We start from the raw sequence: 16,533 nt of genomic DNA, 5'->3' as shown, positions 1-16,533 counted from the left end.
ATTATGTCTACATTTTATACCTACATATATTATAATTATTATGTCTGTATTTTATCCCTATATCTATCTACTTTTTATACCTATATCTATTATAACTGTATAATATACCTAAATCTAGTATATGTATTATGTCTTCATTTTATACCTATAATCGATAATATCTATTTTTATCTATATCTATTATATTTATTATATCTATATTTTATACCTATATCTATTATATCTGTGATGTATATATTATATACCGATATCTATTATGTCTATATTTTATACCTATATCTATTATATCTATTATGCCTATATTTTATACCCCTATTATATCTGTTATATCTATATTTTATACCTATATCTATTATGTCTATATTATATACCTATATGTATTATATCTTTTATGTCTATATTTTATAAGTACATCTATTGTATCTATTATGTCCATGTTTTATACATATATCTATTATGTCGATATTTTATACCTGTAATTGTTATATCAATTATGTCTATATTTCATTCCTATATCTCTTATATCTATTATGTCTATATTTTATACTTCTGTCTATTATATCTATTATATCTGTATTTTATGCCTATATCTATAATGTCTATATTTTACACCTATATCTATTATATCTATTATGTCTATATTTTATACCTATATCTATTATGTCTATATTTTATACTTCTGTCTATTATATCTATTATATCTGTATTTTATGCCTATATCTATAATGTCTATATTTTACACCTATATCTATTATATCTATTATGTTTATATTTTATACCTATATCTATTAAGTCTATGTTTTATACCTATATCTATTATATCTATTATGTCTATATTTTATAACTATATCTATTATATCTATTATGTCTGTATTTTATACCTATATCTATTATATCTATTATGTCTATATTTTATCCCTCTATCTATTATGTGTATTTTTTATAACTCTATCAATTATATCTATTCTGTCTATATTTTATACCTCTATTATATCTATTATGCCTATATTTCATACCTATATGTATTATATCTATTATGTCTATATTTTATATCTGTATCCATTATGTCTATTATGTCTATATTTTATACCTATATATATTATATCCATTATGTCTATATGGTATACCTATATCTAATAAGTCTCTATTTTATACCTATATTTATTATATCTATTATGTCTATATTTTATACCTATATCTGTTATATCTATATTTTATACCTATATCTATTATGTCTATATTTAATACCTATATCTATTATATCTATTATGTCTATACTTTATAACTATATGTATTATATCTATTATGTCTATATTTTATACCTATTGCTATTATATCTATTTTGTCTATATCTATTATACCTATTATGTCTATATTTTATAACTGTATCTATTATATGTATTGTCTATATTTTATACCTCTATCTATTATATCATTTATGAATATATTTTATAGCTTTATCTATTATATCGATTAAGTCTATATTTTTTACCTCTACCTATTACATCTATTATGTTTATATTTTATACCTCTATCTACTATATCTATTATGTCTATATTTTATTCCTCTATCTATTATATCTATTATATCTATTTTGTCTATATTTTTTACCTGTATCTCTTATATCGATTATGTCTAAATTGTATACGTCTATTATATCTATTATGTCTATATTTTATACCTATATCTATTATATCTATTATGTCTATAATTTATACCTCTATTACATCTATTATGTCTATATTTTATACCTCTATCCATTATATCTATTATATCAATTATGTCTTTATTTTATACCTCTATTCATTATATCTCTTTTTTCTATATTTTATAACTATATATTATTTCTATTATGTCTATATTTTAACCTATGTCTGTTATGTCTATATTTTATACCTATATCCATTATATCTATTATGTCTATATTTTATTCCTATATCTATTATGTCTATATTTAATACTTATATCTATTGTATCTACTATGTCTATATTTTATATCTATATATATTGTATCTATTATGTCTATATTTTTTACCAATATCTATTAGATCTATTTTGTCTGTATCTATTATATCTATTATGACTATCTGTTATACCTATATCTATTATATCTATTGTATATATTTTATAGCAATACCTATTATATCTATTTTGTCTATATTTTATAACTCTATCTATTATATCTCTTATGTCTACATTTTATACCTCAATCTATTATATCTATTATGTCTATATTTTATACCTCTATCTATTACATCTATTATATTTATATTTTATACCTGTCTATTATATATATTATGTGTATATTTTATAACTCTATCTATTATATCTATATTTTATAACTATATCTATTATATGTATTATGTCTATATTTTATACCTATATCTATTATATCTGTCTATATCTATTATATCTCTTATGTCTATATTTTATACGTATATCTATATCTATTATGTCTATATTTTATACATCTCTTATATCTGTTATATCTATATTTTATACCTATATCTATTATATCTATTATGTCTATATTGTATACCTATATCTATTATATCTGTTATGTCTATATTTTATACCTATATCTATTATATCTATTATGTTTATGTTTATACCAATTTCTATTATATCTATTATGTCTATATTATATACCTATATCTATCATATTTATTATGTCTATATTTTATACCTATATATATCATATATATTATGTCTATATTTTATACCTATATTTATTGTATCTATTATGTCTATGTTTTATACCTGTATCTTTTGTATGTATTATGTCTATATTTCATACCGATATCTATTGTATCTATTACGTCTATACTTTATACATATATCTATTATGTCTATATTTTATACCTGTATCGATTATATTTATTATGTCTATATTTTATACCTATATCTTTTATATCTCTTATGTCTATATTGTTTACCTATATCTATTATATCTACTATGTTTATATTTCATACCTATATCTATTATGTCTATATTTTATGCCAATATCTATTATATCTATTATAACTATATATTGTATTTTTATCTATTATATCTATTATGTCTATAATCTATTCCTACATCTATTATATCTATTAAGTCTATATTTCATACCTATATCTATTATATCCACTATTTCTATATTTTATACCTATATCTATTATATCTGTATTTGATACCTATAACCATGATATCTATATCTATATTTTATACCTATATCTATTATATCAATTTTGTCTATATTTTATACCTATATCTATTATATCTATTATATCTATATTTTATACCTACATCTATTAAAACTATATTTTATACCTATATCTATTATATCTAATATATCTATATTTTATACATATATCTATTATATTTATTCTGTCTATACATTATATCTATTGCATCTATATTTTATACCTATATGTATTATATCTATATTTCACAACTATATCTATTATAACTATTACGTCTATATTTTATACCTATATCTATTATGTCTATATTTTATACCTATATCTATTATATCAACTATATGTATATTTTATAAGTATATGTATTATATCTATTATGTCTATATTTTATACCTATATCTATTATACCTATTATGTCTATATTTTATACCTATACCTATTATATTTATATTTCATACCTATATCTATTTTATCTGTTATATTTATATTTTATAACTATATCTATTATATCTATACTTTATACCTGTATCAATTATAAGTATTATATCTATATTTTATACCTATATCTATTATATGTATATTTTATACCCATATCTAATATATCTTTTATATCTATATTTCGTAACTATATCTATTATATCTATATTTTATACCTATATCTATTATATCCATTATGTCTATATTTTATACCAGTATCTATTATATCTATTATGTTTATACTTCATACCTATATCTATAATATCTATTCTGTCTACATTTTATAGCTTTATGGATTATATCTATGATGTCTATATTTTATACCTATGTCAATTATATCTATTATTTCTATATTTTATACCTATGTCTATTATATCTATTATGTTTACATTTTATACCTACATCTATTATATGTATTATGTATATATTATATACCTATATCTATTATGTCTATATTTTATACCTCTATCTATTATATCTATTATGCCTTTATTTTATACCACTATTATATGTGTTATATCTATATTTTATACCTATATCTATTATGTCTATATTTTATACCTATATGTATTATATCTTTTATGTCTATAATTTATAACTATATCTATTACATCTATTATGTCTATATTTTATACTTATATCTATTATGCCTATATTTTATACCTGTATCTGCTATATCTATTATGTCTTTGTTTTATACCTATATCTATTATATCTATTATGTCTACATTTGTTAACTATATCCATTACATCTCTTATGTCTATATTTTATACCTATATCTATTACATCAATTTTTTCTATATCTATTATACCTATTACGTCTATATTTTATACCTATATCTATTATATCCATTGTCTATATATTATACCTATATCTATTATCTATAGGTTATACCTATTTCTATTATATCTGTCTATATTTTATACCTATATTTATTGTATCGATTATGTCTATATTTTATACCTATATCAATTATGTCTATATTTTATACCTCTATCTATTACATCTATTATGTTTATATTTTATACCTCTGTCTATTATGTATATTATGTCTATATTTTATACCTCTATGTATTATATCTATATTTTATAACTATATCTATTATATGAATTATGTCTATATTTTATACCTATATCTATTTTATCTGTCTATATCAATTACATCTCTTATGTCTATATTTTATACGTATATCTATATCTATTATGTCTATATTTTATACCTCTTTTATATCTGTTATATCTATATTTTATACCTATATCTATTATATCTATTATGTCTATATTGTATACCTATATCTATTATATCTGTTATGTCTATATTTTATACCTATATCTATTATATCTATTATGTCTATGTTTTATACCAATTTCTATTATATCTATTATGTCTATATTGTATACCTATATCTGTCATATCTATTATGTCTATATTTTATACCTATATCTATAATATCTATTATGTCTGTATTGCATACCTATATCTATTATATGTATTATGTCTATATTTTATACCTCTATCTATTATGTCTATATTTCATACCTACATCTATTATATCTATTATGTCTATATTTGATACCTATATCTATTATATCTATTATGTCTACATTGTATACCTATGTCTTTATGTCTATATTTTATACTATATCTATTATATCCATTATGTATATATTTTATAGCTATTTCTATTCTATCTATCATGTCTTTATTTTATACCTATATCTATGAATCTATTATGTCTCTATTGTATACCTATATTTGTTATATCAATTTTGTCTATATTTTTACCTATATCTATTATATCCATTATGTCTATATTGAATACCTATATCTTTTGTATGTATTATGTCTATATTTTATACCGATATCTATTATATCTATTATTTCTCTACTTTATACCTATATATATTATGTCTATATTTTATACCTGTATCGATTATATTTATTAAGTCTATATTTTATACCTATATCTATTATATCACTTATGTCTATATTTTCTACGTATATCTATTATATCTATTTTTTATACCTATATCTATTATTTCTATTGTGGTATATTTCATACCTATATCTATCAAATCTATTATGTCTCCATTTTATACCTATATTTGTTATATCTATTATGTCTATATTTTATACCTATATCTATTATATGTATTATGTATATATTTCATAACTATATCTATTATATCTATTATGTCTGTATTGTATTCCTATATCTATTATATCTATTATATCTATTATGACTATATTTGGTACCTATATCTATTACTTCTATTATGTGTATATTTTATACCTGTATCTATTATATCTATTATATCTATATTTTATACCTATATCTATTATAACTATAGTTTATACCGATATCTATTATATGTATATTTTATACCTTTATTATATGTAGTATATTTATATTTATAATTATATCTATTATATCTATATTTTATACCTATATCTATTTTATCTTTTATGTCTATATTTTATACCTATATCTATAATATCTATGATGTCTGTATTTCATACCTATATCTATTGTATCTATTATGGCTATATTTTATACCTATAAATATTATGTGTATATTTATACCTATGTCTATTATATCTATTATGGCTATATTTTATACCTATATCTAATATATATATTATGTCTATATTTCATAAGTGTATCTTTTATAACTGTTATGTCTATATTTTAAAGGTATATCTATTATGTCTATATTTTATACCTTTATCTATTATGTCTATATTTTATACCTATATCTATTATGTCTTTATTTTATACCTATATCTATTATATCTATTATGTCTATATTTTATACCTATATCTATTATATCTATTATGTCTAAATATTGTACCTATATCTATTCTGTCTATATTTTATACCTGTATCCATTATGTCCATATTTTATACCTATATCTATTATATCCATTATGTCTACATTTTTTACCTATATCGATTTTGTCTATATGTTATACCTGTATCTATTATATCTATTATGTCTATATTTCATACCTGTATATATCATATGTATTATATCTATGTTTTATACCCATATATATCATATCTATTATGTCTACGTTTTATACCTATATCTATTATATCTCTTATGTCTATATTTTATACCTATATCTATTATATCTATTATGTCTATATTTTATACCTATATCAATTATACCTATGATGTCTATAATTTTACCTATATCTATTATATCTATTATGTGTATATTTCATACCTATATCTATTATATATATTATGTCTATATTTAATACCTTTATCTATTATATCTATTATGTCTATATTTATACCTATATCTATTATATCTATTATGTCTATATCTTATTCATATATCTATTATATCTATTATGTCTGTATTTTATACCTATATCTATTATATCTGTTATGTCTATATTTTATACCTATTTCTATTATATCTATTATGTCTATATTTTATAACTCTATCAATTATATCTATTATGTCTATATTTTATACCTCTATCATATCTATTATGCCTATATTTTATACCTGTATCTATTATATCTATTATGTCTATATTTTATACCTATATCTATTATGTCTATATTTTGTACCTATAATTATTATGTCTATATTTTATAACTTTATCTATTATGTCTATGTTTAATACCTCTATATGTTATATCTATTATGTCTATATTTTATACCTATATCTATTATGTCTATATTTTATACCTATATCTATTATATCTATTATGTCTATATTTTATACCTATATCTATATCTATTATGTCTATATTTTATACCTATTGTACCTATTATGTCTATAATTTATACCTATATCTATTATATTTTTGATGTCTATATTTTTTACCTATATCTATTACGTCTATATTTTATTCCTATCTATTATATCTATTATGTCTATATTTTATACCTATATCTATTATATCTATTATGTCTGTATTTTATCCCTATATCTATTATATCTGTTATGTCTATATTTTATCCCTCTATCTATAATATCTATTATGTCTATATTTTATATCTCTGTCAAGTATATCTATTATGTCTATATTTAATACCTCTATCTATTATATCTATTATGCCTATATTTTATACCTATAACTATTATATCTATTATGTCGATATTTTATACCTATATCTATCATGTCTATTATGTCTATATTTTACCTATATATATCTCTTATGTGTATATTTTATACCTATATATATTAGTCTATATTTTATACCTATATCTATTATATCTATTATGTCTATATTTTATACCTATATCAATTATACCTATGATGTCTATAATTTTACCTATATCTATTATATCTATTATGTGTATATTTCATACCTATATCTATTATATCTATTATGTCTATATTTAATACCTTTATCTATTATATCTATTATGTCTATATTTATACCTATATCAATTATATCTATTATGTCTATATCTTATTCATATATCTATTATATCTATTATGTCTGTATTTTATACGTATATCTATTATATCTGTTATGTCTATATTTTATACCTATTTCTATTATATCTATTATGTCTATATTTTATAACTCTATCAATTATATCTATTATGTCTATATTTTATACCTCTATCATATCTATTATGCCTATATTTTATACCTGTATCTATTATATCTATTATGTCTATATTTTATACCTATATCTATTATGTCTATATTTTGAACCTATAATTATTATGTCTATATTTTATAACTTTATCTATTATGTCTATGTTTAATACCTCTATCTGTTATATCTATTATGTCTATATTTTATACCTATATCTATTATGTCTATATTTTATACCTATATCTATTATATCTATTATGTCTATATTTTATACCTATATCTATATCTATTATGTCTATATTTTATACCTATTGTACCTATTATGTCTAAAATTTATACCTATATCTATTATATTTTTGATGTCTATATTTCATACCTATATCTATTACGTCTATATTTTATTCCTATCTATTATATCTATTATGTCTATATTTTATACCTATATCTATTATATCTATTATGTCTCTATTTTATCCCTATATCTATTATATCTGTTATGTCTATATTTTATCCCTCTATCTATAATATCTATTATGTCTATATTTTATAACTCTGTCAAGTATATCTATTATGTCTATATTTAATACCTCTATGTATTATATCTATTATGCCTATATTTTATACCTATAACTATTATATCTATTATGTCGATATTTTATACCTATATCTATCATGTCTATTATGTCTATATTTACCTATATATATCTCTTATGTGTATATTTTATACCTATATATATTAGTCTATATTTTATACCTATATTTATTATATCTATTATGTCTATATTTTGTACCTATATCTATTATGTCTATATTTTATACCTATATCTTTTATGTCTATATTTTATACCTATATCTTTTATGTCTATATTTTATACCTATATCTATTATGTCTATATTTATTTATTTATTTATTTTTTTATTTTTATTTTTTTTTCAGACGGAGTCTTGCTCTGCTGCCCAGGCTGGATTGCAGTGGCCGGCTCTCAGCTCTCTGCAAGCTCCGCCTCCCGGGTTCACGCCATTCTCCTGTCTCAACCTCCCGAGTAGCTGGGACTACAGGCGCCCGCATCGTCGCCCGGCTAGTTTTTTGTATTTTTTAGTAGAAACGGGGTTTCTCCGTATTAGCCAGGATGCTCTCGATCTCCTGACCTCATGATCCGCCTATCTCGGCCTCCCTAAGTGCTGGGATTACAGGATTGAGCCACCACGCACGGCCTATTATGTCTATATTTAATACCTATATCTATTATATCGATTACGTCTATACTTTATACCTATATCTATTATGTCTATATTTTATACCTGTATCGATTATATTTTTTATGTCTATATTTTATACCTATATCTATTATATCTCTTATGTTTATATTTTATACCTATATCTATTATATCTATTATGTTTATATTTTATGCCCATATCTATTATGTCTATATTTTATACCTATATCTATTATATCTTTTATGTCTATATTCTATACCTATATCTATTATACCTATTATGTCTATATTTTATACGTATATCTATTATATCTCTTGTGTCTGTACTTTATACCTATATCTATTATATCTATATTTTATACCTACATCTATTATAACCATATTTTATACCTGTATCCATTATATCTATATATTTTACCTATATCTATTATATCTATTATATTTATAATTTATAATCATATCTATTATATCTATATTTTATATCTATATCTATCATATCTATTGTCTATATTTTGTACCTGTATCTGTTACATCTATTATGTCTATATTTTATACCTATATCTATTATATCTATTTTGTCTATATTTTATATCTATATCTATCATATCTATTATGTCTATATTTTATACCTATATATTTCATATCTCTTATGTCTATATTTCATACCTATATCTATTATATCTATTATGTCTATATTTTAAACCTATATCTATTGCATTTTTATGTGTATATTTTATACCTATATCTTTTTTATGTATTATGTCTATATTTTATACCGATATCCATTATATCTATTATGTCTATACTTTATACCTATATCTATTATGGCTATATTTTATACCTATATCGATTATATCTCTTATGTTTATATTTTATACCTATATCTCTTATGTCCATATTTTATACCTATATCTATTATAACGATTATATCTATATTTTAGAAGTATATCTGTTATATCTATTCTGGCTCTATTTTACACCGATATCTATTATGTCTATATTTGATACCTATATCTATTATATCTATTACGTCTATATTTTATACCTATATCTATTATATCTATTATATCTATATTTTTTAGGTATATCTATTATATCTATTATGTCTGTCTATGATATCTATTATATCTATATTTTATACCTATATCTATTATATCTATATTTTATACCTGTATGTATTATATCTATTATGTATATGTTTTATATCTATATCTATTATATCTATTATGTCTATATCTTATACCTATATCTATTATATCTTTTATGTCCATATTTTATACCTATATCTATTGTCTATAATGTCTGTATTTTATACCAATATCGTTTGTATGTGTTAAGTCTGTATTTTATACCGATATCTGTATCTATTATGTCTTTATTTTATACGGATATCTATTGTATCTATTATGTCTATATCTTCTACCTATATCGATTGTATCTATTATGTCTATATTTCTTACTATATCTATTATATCTATTATGTCTATATTTTATAAACATATCTATTATAACTATTATGTCTATATTTTATATCTTATGTATATCTATTATGTCAATATGTTCTACGTATATCTATTATACCTTTTATGTCTAGATTTTATACATATATCTATTCTATCTCTTATGTCTACATGTTATACCTATATCTATTATAACTATTAAGTCTATATTTTATTCTTATATATATTATATCTATTATGTCTATATTTTATACCTAAATCTATTATATTTATTATGTCTACATTTTATACCTATATCTATTATATCTATTATGTCTGCATTGTTTACCTATATCTATCTATTATGTCTGTATTTTATACCTATATCTATTATATCTATTATGTCTATTTATTATACCTATATCTATTATATCTATTATATCTATATTTTATACCTATATCTGTTATAACTATGTTTTATACCGATATCTGCTATATCTATATTTTATTCCTTTATCTATTATTTCTATTTTATTTATATTTTATGATTATAAACATTATATCTATATTTTATACCAATATCTATTATATGTATATTTTTTACGTATATCTATTATGTCTATTATATCGATATTCTATACCTATATCTATTATATCTATATTTTATACCCCTATCTATTATGTTTTATGTCTATACTTTATACCGATGTCTATTTTATCTATTATGTCTATATTTTATACCTATGTCTATTACATCTCTTTTGTCTATATTTTATACGTATATCTATAATATCTATTATGTCTGTATTTCATACCTATATCTATTATATCTATTACGTCTATATTTTATACCTATATATATTATGTCTATATTTTAAACCTATGTCTATTATATACATTATGGCTATATTTTATACCTATATCTATTATATCTATTATGTCTATATTTTATACCTATATCTATTATGTCCATATTTTATACCTATATCTATTATATCTCTTATGGATATATTTTATACCTATATATATTATGTCTATGTATATATTTTATACCTATATCTATTGTTTCCATGATGTCTATATTTTATACCTATATCTATTATATCTATTATAGCTATATTTTATACCTATATCTATTATATCTATGATGTCTATATTTTAAACCTATAACTATTTTGTCTATATTTTTTATCTATATCGATTATATCTATTATATCTATATTTTATACCTACATCTGTTATACCTCTTATATCTATATTTTATACCAATATCTATATGTATTATGTCTATATTTTATATCTTTATCTATTATATCTATTATGTCTATGTTTCATACTTATATCTATTATGTCTATTATGTCTATATTTTATACCTATATCTATTATTTCCACTATATCTATATTTGATACCTATATCTATTATACGTGTATGTGATACCCATATCCATTATATCTATTATATCTATATTTTTTACCTATATCTATTATATCTATTATGTCTATCTATTATATATATTATATCTATATTTTATACCTATATCTATTACATCTATATTTTATACCTCTAACTATTATATTTATTATGTCCATGTTTTATATCTATATCTATTATATCTATTATGTGAATATTTTACGTATATCTATTATATCTATTATGTCTATATTATATACCTATATCTATTATATCTATTATGTCTAAATATTATACCTATATCTATTATGTGTATGTTTTATACCTATATCTATTATAAATATTATGTCTATGTTTCATAACTATATATTATGTCTATATTTTACACCTATATCTATTATGTCTATTATGTCTATATTTTATATCTATATCCATTATATATGTGTATATTTTCTATCTATATCAATTATGTCTATATTTTACACCTATATCTATTATATCGATTATGTCTATATTTTATACATATATCTATTATATCTTTATGTCTATATTTTATACCTCTATCTATTATGTCTATATTTTTTACCTATATCTATTATATATATTATGTCTAAAAATTATACCTTTATCTTTCATGTCTATATTTTATACCTATATCTATTATGTCTATATTTTATACCTATATCTATTGTATCTCTTATGTCCATATTTTATATCTATATCTATTATATCTATTATGTCTACATTTTATACCTATATCTATTATGTCTACATTTTATACCTATATCTATTATACCTATTATGTCTATATTTTATAGGTATATCTATTATGTCTATATTTTACACCTATATCTATATCTATTATGTCTATATTTTATACCTATATCAATTATATCTATTATGTCTATATTTTATACCTATATCTATTGTATCTATTATGTCTAAATATTATACCTATATTAGTCTATATTTTATACCTATATCTATTATATCTATTATGTCTAAGTATTATACCTATATCTATTATGTCTATATTTTATACCAATATCTATTATGTCTCTATTTTATACCTATATCTATTATAGCTATTATGTCAATATTTTATACCTATATCTATTACATCTATAATATCTATATTTTAAACCTATGTCTAGTATGTCTACATTTTATACCTGTATCAATTATATCTATTATGTCTATATTTTATACGTATATCTATTATGTCTATATTTTATACCCACATCTATTATATCTATTATGTCTATATTTTATACCTATATTTATTATATCTATTATGTCTATATTTTATACCTATATCTATTATATCCATTATGTCTGTATTGTATGCCTATATCTATTATATCTATTATGTCTATATTTGATACCTATATCGATTATATCTATTATGTCTATATTTTATAACTATATCTATTATATCTATTATATCTATATTTTACACCTCTATCTGTTATAACTATATTTTATACTGATATCTATTATATCTATATTTTAAACCTTTATTTATAAGATCTATTATATTTTTATTTTATAATTATATCTATTATATATATATTTTATACCTGTATCTATTATAACTATTATATCTATATTTTATATCTATATCTCTTATATTTATGTTTTATACGTATTTCTATTATACCTATTATGTCTATATTTTATACTTCTATCTATTATATCTATATTTTACACCTGTATCTATTATATTTATTTTGTCTATATTTTATAACTATGTCTGTTATATCTATTCTGTCTATATTTTTTACCTATATCTATTATATCTATTATGTCTATATTTTATACCTACATCTATCATATATATTATGTCTATATTTTATACCTGTACCTATTATATGTATATTTTATACCTATCTCTATTATGTCTATATTTTAACCTTTATCTATTATATCTTTTATGTCTGTATTTTACACCTATATCTATTATATCTTTTATGTCTGTATTTTGCACCTATACCTATTTTGTCTATATTTTATACCTATATCTATTATAACTATTACTTCTATAGTGTATAACTGTATCTGTTGTATCTATTCTGTCTATATTTTATTCCTATATCTTTTATGTCTATATTTTATACCTATATCTATTTTATCTATTATGTCTATATTTTTTACCTATATCTATTATGTCTTTATTTTATACCTATATCTATTATATCTATTATGTCTATATTTTATACCTATATATATCACATGTATGATGTCTATATTTTATACCCATATATATCATATCTGTTATGTCTATGTTTTATACCTATATCTATTATATCTCTTATGTCTATATTATAAACCTATATCTATTATATCTATTATGACTATATTTCATACCTACATGTATTACATCTGTCTATATTTTATAGCTGTATCTATTACGTCTATATTTTATACCTATATCTCTTATATCTATTATGTCTATATTTTATAAATATATCTATTATATCTATTGTGTCTGTATTTTATACCTCTATCTATTACATCTATTATGTCTATATTTTGTCCCTCTAACTCTTATATCTATTATGTCTGTATTTTATAACTCTATCAACTATATTTATTATGTCTATATGTTATAACTCTATCTATTATATCTATTATGCCTATATGATATACCTATATCTATTATATCTATTATATCTATATTTTAAACTTATACCTATTATGACTATTATGTGTATCTTTTATACCTATATTTATTATATCTATTATGTCTGTATTTTATACCTATATCTATTATGTCTATATTTTATACCTATAACTATTATGTCTGTATTTTCTACCTGTATCTGTTATGTCTATATTTAATTCCTATAGCTATTTATTATGTCAATATTTTATAACTATATCTCTTATGTCTGTATTTTATACCTATATCTATTATATCTATTATGTCTATATTTTATACCTATAACTATTTTGTCCATATTTTTTACCTATATCTATTATATCTATTTTGTCTATATTTTATACCTATATCAATTATACCTATTATGTCTATAATTTATACTAATATCTATTATATCTATTATGTCTATATTTCATACCTACATCTATTATATCTACTTTTTTCGTATATCTATTATATGTATATTTTATACTTGCATCTATTATATCTATATTTTATACCTGTATCTATTATATCTATTATTTCTATATTTTATACCTATATCTATTATATCTATTATGTCTATATTTTGTGCCTATATCTATTATATCTATTATGTTTATATTCTATACCTATATCTATTATGTCTATATTTTATACCTATATCTATTATATCTATTATGTCTATATTTTATACCTATATCTATTATACCTCGTCTGTTTATATTTTAGACATATATATATCATATCTATTATGTCTATATTTTATACCTATATCTATTATGTCTATATTTTATACCTGTATCTTTATATCTATTATGTCTGTATTTCATACCTATATCTATTATATCTTTTGTCTATATTTTATACCCATATCTATTATATTTATTATGTTTATATTTTATACCTATATCTATAATATCTATTACGTCTATATTTTATAACTATATCTATTATATCTATTATGTCTATATTTATACCTATATCTATTATATCCACTCTATCTATATTTTATACCTATATGTATTATATGTATATGTGATTCCCATATCCATTATATCTATTATATCTATATTGTATACCTATATCTATTATATCTATTATGTCTACCTATTATATCTATTATATCTATATTGTATACCTATATATATTATATCTGTATTTTATACCTCTATCTATTATATCTATTATGTCTATGTTCTATACCTATATCTATTATATCTATTATGTGTATATTTTAGAGTTATATCTATTATATCTATTATGTTTATATTTTATACCTATATCTATCAAGTCTATAATGTCTATATTTTATACCTATATATATCATATATATTATGTCTATATTTTATACCTATATCTATTATATCTATTAGGTCTGTATTTCATACCTATATCTATTATATCTATTGTCTATATTTTATACCCATATTTATTATATCTATTATGTTTATATATTATACCTATATGTATAATATCTATTACGTCTATATTTTATCCCTATATATATTATATCTGTTATGTCTATATTTTATACCTATATCAATTATATCTATTATGTGTATATTTTATACCTATATCT

The sequence above is a fragment of the Rhinopithecus roxellana genome, unplaced genomic scaffold (assembly GCF_007565055.1).
Source record: "Rhinopithecus roxellana isolate Shanxi Qingling unplaced genomic scaffold, ASM756505v1 contig454, whole genome shotgun sequence".
NCBI lineage: Eukaryota > Metazoa > Chordata > Mammalia > Primates > Cercopithecidae > Rhinopithecus > Rhinopithecus roxellana.
This window is presented reverse-complemented; position numbering follows the sequence as displayed.